Raw genomic sequence first — 15,621 nt, 5'->3', positions numbered from 1 at the left:
CATAGTTAGAAGCACATAGACACACACAGACTTGCACCTCCTCAAGGAATTCTATACAGTCCAAATAGGAACATTTTCTTACACATAGTCATCGACACAATTCCTTAATTAGTCATTTAGGTACAACTCCCTCACATCATGCCCATACGCACTCACCCTTCATCACATCTATGGATTTAGGCACAACTCCCTCACATCATACCCATATGTACTCACCCTTCATCACGTGTAGGTATTTAGGTACAATACCCCCACAATCCTTAGGCACTTTCTTTTGAAGGTGCCATTTTCACCACTTAGATGCATGCATTCTTCATCCCTTAGGCAGTAACCATGGGCCCATAACCACTTGCATTTGCATTGGTAAGAGCACTCACACTTAGGTTAGAAACTAATCTCTTCTTAAGTCTATGCAAAAGTCTACACAAAACATATACTCTTAGGGTAAGTTATGTACACCTTATCTTTAGGTGCACACCACATCCCACTCTTAGACACCCCATTTATGACTCATAGGTACTCCACCCCTATAGTCAATAGTAACCTCTTGCATACCTTTAACCCAGAATAAGAAATAGGTAGTGTTTATGACAAGGCCCATAAAATTTGCTGGGTGTCCCTCATGCAATGCTTCTTACAAGCATTGTATATGCAACCTTCACAAGTGTCCTATAAATAACAATGTTTGAGTAATGCTTATGTGACACTATTTTTAACAAAACTTGTGATGTGTACAAACTAGAGATTGAGGCTTAAGTGACATCAACTAAGGTGCACTATATAGATAATGTTTCTAGCTATAAATTGTTTTTGCATGAAAATTCTTCTTGTTTCATTTCTTTTTTGTGCTCTCTCTCTCTCTCTCTCTCTCTCTCTCTCTCTCTCTCTCTCTCTCTCTCTCTCTCTCTCTCTCTCTCGGCAATAGTCAACAAGCAATAAACACCATCACGAGGGCAAGCATCATTATAAGGAGTCCAATAGCTAAATATAGGTATTTCTCTCTCCCAAATCCCTCATACTTTGTATGCTTGATTGACCTAGACATTTCTTTTTATTGGTGATCTTTCTCTTGACATAAAGGTTTCACATGGGTTTTGATTTATGTCTTTTATAACTTTGTTAATATAGGTGCTTTCAATGTTGGGGCATGAGAAAAATGAATTGACTTTTGCAAATGAGATGCATGTATATAGAGGAAGAAAGAGAGGTAGAAGTAATGCTTGTGAACTTTGGTCCACACATGAATATAATTTTCTTTCTTGACACTCTTCGACAACTTTCAACAATCAATCCATGTATGAATAGCTACTTTGTCTTTACGCTTTACCAATTACTACTTATTGAATAGTAGTTATTACTCATCAAGTAATAGATTATGTCCATAGATATAATGGTACAGCTTAAGGTTGTTGATTGAACTTACAACAATGCTACCATATGTACTCATTTTTGTAATATGAAAAGCTTATTCGAATAGAAAACAATAACTATCAATGCACACAAATATGAAGAGCTTATTGAAAGGGAAAAAGAAAACTAATTATTTCTCTTATTCATGCCATGAGAGAGAGAGAGAGAGAGAGAGAGAGAGAGAGAGAGAGAGAGAGAGAGAGAGAGAGAGAGAGAGAGAGAGAGAGAGAGAGAGAGAGAGAGAGAGAGAGAGAGAGAGAGAGAGAGAGAGAGAGAGAGAGAGAGAGAGAGAGAGAGAGAGAGAGAGAGAGAGAGAGAGAGATTCCAAAATGCAAAATTTTGATCGTTGAGAGACATGAATGTTTCGTGCAATGATGCAACTAGATGAGATGCAAGAAGAAAGCAAGATTAAACATGAATATTCTATAATGTAAATTTATATTAACAATAAGTCTATATAATACCAACATTAAGAAGATATCAAGATAAATTAAAAGATACATTGCTAGAAAAGATCAATTAACGAGCAACTCTTTTCATCTTCCTATCTAGTATTTTGTAGATTTGAGTAGTCTTTATTTATAATTTAAATGCTACTAAAATATCATACCATGTTCTATCTATACCTTTACCTCAACACTATGCTCTATCTTTGCCCTTCAAAAATCATGGTCTTCTTACTTAATCTTTGGCCCTAACCATAATCAAGATCAAACAAAACCTAAAAATAGAGATTGTAAGAAGGGGAGAGAGAGAGAGAGAGAGAGAGAGAGAGAGAGAGAGAGAGAGAGAGAGAGAGAGAGAGAGAGAGAGAGAGAGAGAGAGAGAGAGCATGTAGTGTGTAGTCTTCATTCTATTGAAGCTTCATTCCCATCTCTTTGTCATGTGAAGTAGAACCTATGGCAACTAACTTCATTTGCAAGATGTGGAAGAGCCAACATCATATGCAAGTTAAAGTTAATTTTAAAAAAAGCATTGGAGCCAAGTTGGACATTAGGTCCACGATGCATATGAGTAGATATTGCTCAAAAGGTTATTTCACCTCTTGAATATCTCCTCTCCTCTTCTTAGAGCCAATGACAAACAACTCTCTCCAAACCCTCAGCTCATTTTAAGTCACAATCAAATTTTTTTATTGAAACATGGGAGCATGACTTGCATCAAAATATAAAGAGCCACCTCCCACCACATCCTTCCTATGTTGTGCATTGTATGCACCCTTGCTTATACAATGTTGTCTTTCTTATGTACCCTACCTACCTTTTGCCAACATGCTCATTTCTTGTTACTTGGCTACCTTGCATGCGTGCAATTATTTAAGTCTACCCTTGTGCCTGCTACTTCCTATCTATATGCTTGTTGCTTATCACCTATCGTCTTCAATAGACTTAAAAGGGCGTGCATTTTGACCTAAACCAATATTAATTTCTTGCTCCCTATGGTGACTATCATCTCACTAAGAGGTATCACCACTATATGAAGGCATTCTTAATGCAATGCTCATATGATTACAACTTTTTCGTTTGGGTATTTTTAAGATTGCTAGGATGTTGTCCATTGCTAGAGATAGATGTTGATAGTGCTATGGTGACTACTATGTAGGCAAGACTTGACATGTAAAGAGATCAAGGAGGATATGATAGACCTACATGATGCTCTCTCTAATGATGCAAAAGAGGCTACCATTGAGAGGATATTCTCCTTAATATTACGACACTTTCTAGGGGAGGGTATCTTGACAAATCCCCCCATGGCTATGAGGTAAGGTTTTCTTTTAAATGAGCTTAAGAGTATGTCACATTCACTTTTCTTGAAAGACCTTTGCTGAATAACCCCCCACTCAGATGTTTTGACGTTGTTCGTGATATGAGGTAGGTTGTGGCTATGAGTGTCATCAAGGTAGTTGAGAAGAGGAGCAAATATTTTCAAGTCTATAGCCAAGAAGAAATGAAGAGTACAGATCCTTTCTATTGATATGTTTGACTTGGTTTTGTTAGCATTTTCTTTATTTCACACTTTTGGATGATTAGGATGCTGATTTCCAAGGTCATGCAAGCTTGGGTATTGGATATGTGGTGGTAGCATTCAAGTGTGCATATTATTATCAACCAAGTTTTGCCTAACCAATCTTTTTGAGCTTACTATAATCTTCCAATTATAATAGAGACCTCGAATGATGAGAGAGAGAGAGAGAGAGAGAGAGAGAGAGAGAGAGAGAGAGAGAGAGAGAGAGAGAGAGAGAGAGAGAGAGAGAGAGAGAGAGAGAGAGAGAGAGAGAGAGAGAGAGAGAGAGAGAGAGCTTTGCTAGTGCACATGCAAATAACTTTGTTGTGGTTTGCAACTCTTCCACATGCAGGCAAGTGTTGGAGTGTAGATTGGCATCCCTTTAATAAACTAAGATTCCTTACAGGTCACTATTGCAACCACCACCATGCTGCTCCCTCAGAAGGTATCAAACATCTAGCTCATACTTGCTAATGACATTGTTAGAGGGGTTTTAGTTGAAACGTCATATCCAATAGGGATTAGAGAGAGAAGAAATTAGAGAATAGGAGATAGAAGAGAAGAAAAAGAATAGGCATGAGGTACACAAGATAAAGATAAAGCTCAATTATTCAAAGCACTATGTATTGATAGAACTTGAGAAGGTAAACGAAATCCTTGTATGGGACTACTCGGAAGCAATCTTCAAGCATTAGATCTGTTGGAGCTCCCTGGTAGACAAAAAACATGCACCAAACACTAGCTTCTTCTCTACTGCTCAGACGGCGAATCCCATGGTTCCGTTGGCTCCAAAAGGGGGGTGAAACCTCTGGTCAGAATTCTCCTACATTGCTTTTTTCTCTTCTTCTCGTCTGGAGTGCTATTTGTTGGTTGAAAACTGCGATCGCACCCGTGTGAAATTGAGAGCCCTTCTTTCTATATAAGATCTCCAAAACTGATTGAAAAGCAACTTGCTTTTTGCATGTCACCCTATTCTAGAAGTTTTCTACGCCTTTTTAGGATATTTATAAGAAATAATATCCAAAATATTAAAAAAAAGTTAAAATTATCTGAAAACCCTGTATTTTTGAACCATCCATACTATGGACATTGACATTAATGACTAATATGGCATTGACTCTCTAGATCAACAAGAAACTCGGATGATAATGCACTCCAAGGTTTTTCACATTGTGTCTGGATAGCGGGACAACATCCACCCCCTTTGAACTTGAACATCCTTTGGTATATGCCACAAATGCACCACCCAGGCCAAACACCCATACCATCAACTTATTGCTCATTATGCACATAAGAAGGCATCCCCCTGGATCATAAATTAAAATGACCAGCATTTGCACAACTTTAACACCATATCAAGCATCCACTCTAGGGTTATTAGGTGTTAGGTGTGCATCATATACTAGAGATTGTTGAATCTCCATATATAAGCTATCAATGCATCCATCAACAATACAAAGCAACATGCCTACTCTTTCAGTGTCCAGCAAATGGGAGTCTGCTTTACTGACAATTGTGTACCACATCAAACATAAATTGAGCCTCACTTACATCCAACACATGCTGACCATCATTGAAAATAGTGAAGCAATCCATAACTTGAACTATATTTGAATTGCATATCAAGGCCTCTCATAAAGCATCCGAAACATTTTCTAGTTATGGAGAATCATACATAGGATCCTCTATCTACAGAACCTCTAGCTCACGAATTGTCTCAAAGATAACAATTATGTCCTACAAATGATGTACATCCAATAAGTCACCAATCTCCCTCTGAGTCCTTGTATCAAGTAAAACATGAGGTTCGTAAACCTCTTTAGATGCATGAATAAAATCTACATATGCAATGACTGACTCTTCCACTACAGGATCTTCCAAGGCATCTATGGCTGTCTCAATATTAGACTGCAACTTATATCCGAGTGTTTGCCCTTCTTTTTGCCCTCTTTCTTGCTATCATGTTTCTACTTGTGCCCAACCTCTTCCATAACATGCTCGGGAGGTGGCTGATTTGCAACTTTAGGTTGATCCACACTTCTTCTTGTCACTCTCTTAGATGTCCGTGCATTATCTTCATATCTCTTATGTTTCTCTTCCACAAGTACATTCGTATTTTGCCCTTTTGCTAAATATACATACACTGAATATGCATTTATTGGTGATTCTTAGCCACTTATGTCATGAATGTCTTTCCCTGCATGAGATATTTCACTATTAATAGCTTTCCTCTTTTTTCAGCTACATGTAAAGCATGTGTCCATATTGCAACCTTTGGATCAGCCATCACTTGGTCAGGCATTCTATCCAACTGTAGACCAAAAATAACAACATGTACAGCCACATAAGCATTTCAGATAGCCAAGTCTTCAAATAGCTTTTGAATACCTCTCTTTCTAAAATTCAAAGAAAGAGGCAATCTCATTTCTTGTACATAGATCTTGTCATCTTTCCAAAAGATGAGATGTTTTGCTAAGGTCTCGTGATAAGCAATACAATCCTTTCTTTCATGCAGCAAACTATCACACCATATAAATCTTTTCCTTGGTTTAGGGGCCTTTACTTGTTCCCTTTCCTCTTGTCCTTTCTCATTCAATTTTGTGACCTTCATTGAAGATCCCATATGCCTTTAACCAATTCATCTAGTACATCTCCCCTAACAATGGGAATAACAGTCGCAGCCATAGGGTTAGCCACAGAAGTAGGTGTGTTGCTACTACACTAGTGAAAAAGCATAGAAGAAGAGAAAGATTGCATGTATCTAGCTTGTTCACTGTTACAGGAAAAACAATTATGTTCTGCAAGATCTAATTGCTCAAATCAACTTTCAAATTCTCTTAATAACTATGTAGCCATACGATCCTTATTGGATTTGAAAGTCTTGCGAGTAAATGGATGGTTCAAAAATACGGGATTTTTGGATAGTTTTAGCCTATTTTTGATATTTTGGATTTTGACTAAAATCTCTTTGATATTAGTGCCCAACATGAAAGGTCATTGGAAGGAAAGGCAAGATGGGAGAACCTTCAAGCACAATTTCTAGTGATGTTTTGTAACAATTAGTGCAGAATATGAACATGCTTATGTAGATACAACAACAATAACAAGAGGTGATGCAAGCTTCTGCTCAAATAGAAATTGTTGTGATGAATGCTCTGAACGCAGTAGAGCATGAGATGAAGTTGTTTAATGGCAGGAATATATGTACATATTTGCATACCTATGTTCTAAATATGGAGTTCTTTGGGATGGCTTAACTTACATGGAGCCAATATATTGTACGGGCCATTGTACATGAATTGAAAGTCTGAGTTACTTAATTGTACATGCAAGTTGTCGATTGGGTAGCTTTCAAGAAGACACTCTAGGAAGAATTTTACATTGAAGACCCCGTAGTAAGCAAGACTTTCTAAGAGTGGGTTCTAAAACCCAATAAGGGTTTTGTGGCTACAAAGTTATTAAGAGAATTTGAAAGTTGGTTTGAGCAGTTAGATCTTGTAGAACAACAAGCTCTTGCAAGTCAGAAAATTGAATTGTTTCTATAAGTGGCAAAACTTGAGCTTCAAGAGAAACTTGATGATTTGTTAGAAGATCAGACTACAGAGATAGGGCTTAAAATAGAGTGGAGGCATGTTAAGGATGCTATTATTGCACTGGTGAAAAAGCATAGAAGAAGAGAAAGATTGCATGTATCTAGTATGCACACTATTACGGGAAAAATAGTTGATGTATTCAGTAAGCCACCTGCTTCTATGGTTGCATTATTCCCACTATTAGGGAAGATGTATTAGATCAATTGATTAAAGGCCTGTGATATCCTCAGTTGAAGGTCACAAAATTGGATGAGAAAGGACAAGAGGAAAGGGGAGAATAAATAGCCCCTAGACTAGGAAAAGATGTATATGGTGTGATAGTTTGCAACATAAAAGGAAGGATTTTGTTGCTTACCAGGAGACCTTAGCATGATAGCTCATCTTTTGAAAAGATGGCAAGATCTCTGCATAAGAAACGAGATTGTCTCTTGCTTTGAATTTTGGAAAGGGAGGTATGCAAAAGTTATTGGAAGACTTGGCTTTTTGAAATGCTTATGTAGTTGTACATGCTTCTACTTTTGGTCTACAGTTGAATAGAATGCCCCACCAAGTGATGGTTGATCCAAAGGTTGCAATATGGACACATGCTTTGCATGTAGCTGAAAAAAGAGGAAAGCTATTGATAGTGAAATATCTCATGTAGGGAAAGACAATCTTGACATAATTGGCCGGGAATCACCGATAGATACATATTCAGTGTATACATATTTAACAAATGGGAAAAACACCAATGTATTTGTGGAAGAGAAACATAATATATTTGAAGATAATGTAGGGACATCTAAGAGAGTGACAATAAGAAGTGTGGATTAGCCTAAAGCTGCAAAGTAGGCACCTTTCGAGTATATTAAGGAAGAGGTTGGGTAGGAACAGAAACATGATAGCAAGCAAGAGGGTAAAAAGAAGGGCAAACAACTGGGATATAAGGTGCAATTTGATATTGAGACATCCATGCGTGCCTTGGAAGATCACGTAGTGGAAGAGTCAGCCATTGCATATGTAGATTTTATTCACGCATATGAAGAGGTTTACAAACCTCATGTTTTACTTGATGCAAGGACTCAGAGGGAGATTGGTGACTTGCTAGACGTACATGATTTGTAGGACATAGTTGTTATCTTTGATATAGTTCTCGTGAGCTAGAGGTTGTGCAAATAGAGGATCTTATGTATGATGCTCCACAGCTAGAAAATGTTGCGCATTCTTTATGAGAGGCCTTGATAGGCAATTCAAAGATGCTTCAAGTTATGGATTGCTTCACTATTTTCAGTGTGATGGTCAACATGTGTTGGATGCAAGTGAGGCTTAGTTTATCTTTGATGTGGTACACAATTGTCAGTATAAGCAAATTTCCATGCGTTGGACACTAAAATAGCATGCATGTTGCTATGTATTTGTTGATGAGTGCATTGATAGCCTGTATATGGAGATTCAACATCCTCTAGTATATGATGCGCACCCAAGGCCTGATGACCCTGGAGTGGATGCTTGGTATGGTATTAGAGTTGTGCAAATGCTAGTCATTTTAATCTATAATCCAGGGGGATGCCTTCTTATGTGCATGATGAGTGATAAGTTCATGGTATGGGTGTTTGACCTGGGTGGTATATCGATGGCACATACTAAAGGATGTGCAAGTTTAGAGGGAGTGGATGTCATGTCATTATGCAGACACTGTGTGAAAAACCCTAGAGTGCATTATCATCCAGGTTTCTTATTGATCTACAGAGTCAATGCCATATTAAGCATTAGTATCAGTGTTGTCCATAGTATGGATGGTTCAAAAATACACTATTTTTGGACAATTTTAGCTTATTTTTGATATTTTGGATATTATTTCTTGTAAATATCCTAAAAAGGTGTAGAAAACTTCTAGAATAGGGTGACATGCAAAGAGCAAATTGCTTTTTAGCCAATTTTGGAGGTCTCATGTAGAAAGAAGGGCTCCCAAATTCGCAAGGGGCGCGATCGCAATTTTCAAGCAACAAACAACACTCCGGATAGGAAAAAGAGGAAAGAGTGATATGGGAGAATTCTGAACAAGTGTCTGAGTATGGACACTAACACTAATGACTAATAATGCATTGACTCTCTAGATCAATAAAAAACCCAGATGATGATGCACTCTAGGGTTTTTCACATTGTGTCTGCATAGAGGCACGACAATGTGCACCTTGGCACTAAGAATTGTGACTTTCAGATGGAATTGTATGTGTGGAAGAGGTGCTTTGATGGGATATTAATTATCAATGTTGGTAAAAATTGGAAATAGCTTTAGCTAATTGCAAGGGTTACTATGGCTATTTAGAATCCCTAGGACATTATTGTCCAATTGTCTATGCCCTATTGTTAAAGATTGGTGTTAAAGGTTACATAGTATGTAGGGGCTTAGGCTATTGCTAGACATCATAACCCTAGAACAACTACAAACTAGCTAGACAACCTTCTGTGAGCCACATCTTCTCATTTTTATTGGCCCTCACATAGATCATCAACTATTTAGAGAGGCTAACCTTGGAAACATTCCAACTATTGCCTTTTGTGATACAAACTATATGGTGAAGCATGTGGATATTGGAATCCCAACAAATCAATAGTATTGGGTTGCTTGTTCTAGCTACTACTGGCTCACATGGTGTTGTAAATGAGGGGAACAATTTCTCCTTGATATTGTTGAGATGTGATGGTGGGTCTCTTATTTTGTTGAGAAACATGGATCCTTGAGCAAGGTCTAGCTATGGAGGATGGAAGTCAATGACAAGATGCATGATGATTGAGACTAGACACATTGATTGTTACTCAAGTGAATTAGGTTCCAAGATAGATTAGCTTGTCATAAACACAATCTTGAGTAGAGAGAGACAAGACTGAAAGTACAAAGTACAATAGCATTCTCTTCAAATGATTGTCAACAAGTACACTCTTTTATAGTTGTAGGATGGTACCACTTTCCTCAATGTGCCTATGGGATAAAGGTAACTTCTCCTAAGTTTTTGCATGTCTCTTGCCCTACTGCTCTATACAAAGATACTGTCTTAGGAGTGTGATTGCATAAATCTTAATATATTTTATCATAATCTTGAAGATGCCAATGATCTTGGAAAGGGGGAAGGTGTAGCCTAGTAGTATTCTCCTATAGAGTTTTATTGTGCCTCCAATTGCTATTGCAACTCTTGACCAATGGCTATAAGAAGTAGCCACCACCCAAAATTGGGTATTAGAAGTAGCTACTCTTGTTGTTGTAGCTTCTACTCAAGAGTGCACACCTAGAGCTATGCCAATTAGTGTATTTGGATGGATGCAATTGTTGCACTAGTTCTTGTAAGAGCTCTAGGATGGGGTATTATAGCCACCCCTACTACTAGGGGAGCCAACTCCTCAATGGAAAGGGCCTCAGTGTTGATAAACCTTCTCCCTTGATTTTATAGCTAATTCTTGAGGTAAACAATTAGCTATCTTATTTTAGAGTAGGCTTTGATCTCTGTTGCATGGTACTTCTAGCTAATTTGAAGGCTTTCTTGATTATGTTGTAATTGAGAAAAATTTTAGGATTGCTTCCACATTCAGAAGAGTCGCTATGCAACTTATGCATGTCTTGCCAAGTTATTGCATCACTATAATTGTAGTGTGAAGGCAATTAGAAGGCATACTACATGCACAGGTAGAATGCATCATCTTCATCATTTGCAAGGCTATCTAAGAACAACTTCTATGAAGATACAATGGCACCTTCACAAGAGCAACATGCTATGGCAATGGCTTGAGCAATATATTCATTGTGGAATTGTGGAATGTAGTTAATGTTGGAGATACATGTGGCTCAATAGCACTACATAGCCTTGCATGAAATTGTTTGGTTTTAATACTAATTGAAAATGTTAGCTCTTCTATTCATCAATTGTGACAAATGGAAAGCCATGTATTGGTTTTAGCAAGCTTGTAATTCTCATACGGATTTGCCATGTTATTTTCTAGTTTCAATATAAATTGAACAATTTTGGCTTAGAGAGAGAGAGAGAGAGAGAGAGAGAGAGAGAGAGAGAGAGAGAGAGAGAGAGAGAGAGAGAGAGAGAGAGAGAGAGAGAGAGAGAGAGAGAGAGAGAGAGAGAGAGAGAGAGAGAGAGAGAGAGAGAGAGAGAGAGAGAGAGAGATTGCTTCACCTATAATCTTTGTGCTTTGTTAGCAATGCCCATAAGGGCAGATGCTATTACAATGGTGTGATGACAAGGTAGTGTATGTCCCAAAAAAATTACCTACTTGTTAACTTATGTTAAGTGGCTTACTTTTTTACATATTATGATCTTTTGGTTTTTGAAAAATAAGGGCCTATTTCAAAAAATAAAAAAGGAAAAGGTTGACTTGAGCTTGAAGGAGGTGGGTCATGCACCAAGTGGGAATGTGTGGGCACCAAAGAAAGATAGTTAGGGCTGATAGTGCTTGCCATCGTGGATGATGATGATTGGTGGTGGACTTGATGTGGATTTACCTAGGTAATATCTACATGGGATGGAAGAAATAAGTTCAATTATCAATGTGTGTGTGTGTGCGCGCGCGCACGCGCGCATGCATGCATGCATGCGTGCATGCGTGCGTGTGTGAGGGGGGGTAGTATGCAAAGGTAGATACCCGACCCTGTCTATGATGGAAGAATGATAAGATGCTTTCTCTTGCCTATATTACATGCTGTAGCATTAACCTCACAATTTGATTGTTCCATGTGCAAGAGTAAATCAATTGTTATTGACCTCCATAGATGTGAATGAAGAGTCACTATAAAGAGTGAGATCATACAGGAACCACGGGTTACATATCCAATTACACTAACTGGGGTATAAAAGGTGTAAGAGAGCTAGTTTAGGGCATCCACATATTATTAAGAATTGACTCTTCACCTTCCTTCCAGTTTCCATTGCTTCCCCCCCCCTCTCTCTCTCTCACACTTTCTCTCTCTTTTGCTAGTCTTTTCTCTCTTCTTCCTTCTCTCACCTCTCTCCTAGGTCTCCTTCATTATTATAGTTGGTAGGTATGAGAGCTATGTGCTTTGATCCTTTCTCTCTCCTTCTTTCAATCTACTTTTTCCTTTTAGAACAACAAAAACCCTAGTTAGTTTAGGTACATAGGTTACTACATGCAAGGATTGCAGCTTTCTTAAAGACCACACAAGTTATGCCAAGAGGCTTGGACAAATCTGGAGGCAAAGGGGTAAAAATAGCAACTTGTTTTAAACTAGATTTAAATTTTAAGAGGTAATTTGCCAAAAAGTGAAGGTTTTATCTATGACTATTATTCAAAGTGAGTCTTCCTCTTCTTTCGCCCAAGCTTTTTTTAGAGCTCCCATGGACGTCCTAGCCAAGAAACCCAAGATCTCCCTTTCCCCTCCTCCAAGACATCATACGTAGCAAGAGAAGGACTTTAGGCATCCTAAGCTTGATATTGAGCAATGGTTTGAGTGTCTTTGCTACTGTGTGGGCTCCAAGCAACCCCCCACTTTTTTTTATGCAATTCACACTAGGTGGGCTAACCCTCTTTGCCTCCCCTCATCTACAACCATCATCAACCTTGGTTCTCTTGGACTTCAAGCAACTAATTGGGGAGTCTTTCTATGACATCGGACCTTTTCCTTCAACATTGTAGCTCCTTGTAGCTCCCATACACTGAAAATCCTTATACATAGCAGTTGACAGTTTTGGGCAGCCATGAATTCTCCAATCAAGCTTCCTTCCATGAAAGGGCTTTAGCTCTTTGACCCCAAGACCATTCTCCTACAAGTTCTCTTGACTATTGAAGCATTGGAGGTTGATTTGGAAGGATTGGCACAAGGATGGACATGATCTTTTCATGGCTATCCATGGCCACTTCTTGAAGCTTCAAATTTCTTCAAGAAGCATCAAGAATCAAACCTTAGCTTCTATTTGCCATATTGTGCTTACATTGGATCAAGCATTGAAGTCTTGGAGCTTATAGACCATTAGGAAGCTCATGAAAGATTTTTAGAGTATTTTGGAGCATGAATTTTGGAATTGAAGTCCATCCATCGATCATGAGATAACTATTGGAGCTTCTTGAAGAGGGATTTGCATATGGCTTATAAAGGCAACCTACATCAAGCATGTTACAAGGTAGTTGTTTCATTATTGGTATCGCTTTCTCATTTCCACTTGCTGAGATGACTCCACTTGTTGGAGAGGCCTGCGGATGAAATGAATGTTGCCCAATTGAAATCAATAGCTTGATTGCCTTTACTACTACATAAGAAATGCAACTAGTCATGGGAAAATCGCTCATTTAGTTGTCACTTACCTCTAACATTACATTGTGGTGTGTTTATTGATTTAATCCCAAAAGAAATTATTGAGCCATTGTAAAAGGGCGAGTTAGCATTCAGTGCATCACTAGAGTGCCAAGGTTGGCCCTCTTCCACATTTTTCTTTCCATGCACTTCATGCAAAAGCCCAAAGTTTCTTATTCTACATGCATTTCATGCTTGTTGATTAATTAAAAATGTTTTCCATGTGTACTCTAGCCAAGGAAAAATTCCAATGCAAAGCAAGGTGGTAAGCCAAAAAGGAGGTGACCCTCCCTTACCACTTAAGACCCTAAAGGGATGCACTGCTCAGCTCGGGGGAAACTTTGCCCACCTCCTAGTGAGTCACACTTTGATAATTATATGCAGGCACAAGTACACTCTATGATAACTCCATTTTTGATGAAAAATAGCCAAATATGAGGCACATCCATTGACAGAGGCATCTACATATGGCACTTGACATGTATACAATCAATGCAGGATGTGTAGCACTAAGGCCTTCATATGTGGTACTCGCAAAGTAAATTAATGCTTGGATGTATGTGGGATCATTCTTAGTATGTTAGGTATGTTGGATACCATGATGCTTAGGCTTTTCAACCCTTAAGCGACTTAAACAATGAGAAATTGGGCCATGACAAAGGCATTGTGCCAATTGCAAGAATCTTGGGATAGTCTCATAGAAAGCTCATTGAAGTAAATTTTGTATTGATTTTGGGAATGAACCCTATTCATCTCAAAGAGGGCATTGTCTCCTTCAATTTGAATAAAACATCTCCCTTATTACAACTATGGTCTAGGATATATCTCCATTGCAGTAAATTCTGTATTGATTTTGGGAAGGTGTAGACTTCTCCAATATAGTCACAAAGATTTATTTACAAAAAAGTTTAATTTTTTTTCACAAAGTGTAATAGCTTATCTCAAACACAGTGTTTCCCCCTTTGATTTGAATTAAAAATCTCCCATTTGAAGTTATCTACCAATAACTACACCCATTTCATTGACAGTGAGTCTTGTGGACTACTAAGATGGTAGAGCATATAGGTAAAGGAAAGGCACAAGATGAGGTTTAGAGGGAGATTAGAAACTGTAGGGCACCAATGAATGATGAGCCCAGATCCATGCAATATTATAATGGTGACATGCAAGAAGAGATGCATGCTACATGCCCTTAGAGTATACCCAATTATACTTTATGTCAGCATGAGCTTCGTCACATGGAGTGGCACAATGACATAGTTGCCAACCATCATCACATGCTCTCTAAAATTGACCTAAAATGCCTCTCTCTAATTCTAGGACTCAACAGAAATTGGAGCAGCTCACCACTCTTGTAGCTCAATTAGCCACCACTTTGGTACAAGAGAAGGCAAATGAGTCCAAGTGTGAATCATGATGGCCTCCACCATTGGAGTCAATACATGACCCACATGGTATCCTTGGAAGGTAGTGCACCTTCTTTTCTTTCCAGGTACAAATAAAAGCCATGACCACCAATTCCAGAGGTCCCATCATCCATGCAATGCACTCCCCATCTTATGTGACATATCACCATGCAGGCACAACAAAGCAAAGGGTGGACGCAATAGCCCTAGTCGAAAAGTGAATGAAGAAGCTCATTTGGAACAAGGCAAGAGAAGGCAATTATGGAGGGCTAGCAAAGGGATCCGTCCAACCCGATATTCCATTCCAATACCATAAATCCCTACAACACACCTTCCTTCAGGGCTCATATACAAACTCAAAGGTCGTGGAGTGTGTGGTGCCCATGCTTGTGGAACTAGGCGATGGGTCTAACTTTGGGCAAGCCTTTGATGGTGCCCTATACTTGAGGATCCAGTTTGTGCACAGGGGAGGTGCGGTGCATGGGGCTTAGGGTGACAGGTCTAACCATAGGCAAGAATTACCTTCCTAGGTATGTCCTACCCTTGATGTGCCCTAAGCAAGTATTGTGGGGAATCCAAAGGGCTAGGGGGCTAGGCACAAAATGATTGACTAAGGCCACTAGGGGCCCACCTAACGTGAGGACCCCTAGGTGCAATGAATGTGATCAATGTGTAGCTTGCAGTGTCTACATGTGATATCTCTTTCCATTTCCATGTTTTTTTTTTGCCCAAGTTACATAGTTGTGATAGAAGTTAGTCTTTGTCATCGGAGTGAGGTGGAGACGGGGGCTTAATAGATTTGTTAAGAAACTGGTGGCTTTGGAGATACCTCTTGAGGTTTAGGTGGACTTGAAGGGTGGTGGTAGAGAGGAATGGGCTATTGCAGTGGGTGAAGCAGCTATCATTCATATCCTCTAGA

The 15,621-nt window shown here is 38.8% G+C and overlaps 1 pseudogene; it reads left to right on the top strand.

Moving 5' to 3' along the window:
• The first annotated feature begins 7,958 nt into the window (after positions 1-7,958).
• On the top strand, positions 7,959-9,675 carry LOC148029106 (small ribosomal subunit protein uS2 pseudogene; annotated as a pseudogene).
• The last annotated feature ends 5,946 nt before the right edge of the window (positions 9,676-15,621 follow it).

The sequence above is a fragment of the Lygodium microphyllum genome, chromosome 11 (assembly GCF_053477565.2).
Source record: "Lygodium microphyllum isolate KBCC chromosome 11, Lygodium_microphyllum_v1.1.10, whole genome shotgun sequence".
Lineage (NCBI taxonomy): Eukaryota > Viridiplantae > Streptophyta > Polypodiopsida > Schizaeales > Lygodiaceae > Lygodium > Lygodium microphyllum.
The sequence above is the reverse complement of the archived record's forward strand: the minus strand, read 5'-3'. Positions and strand labels throughout refer to the sequence as shown.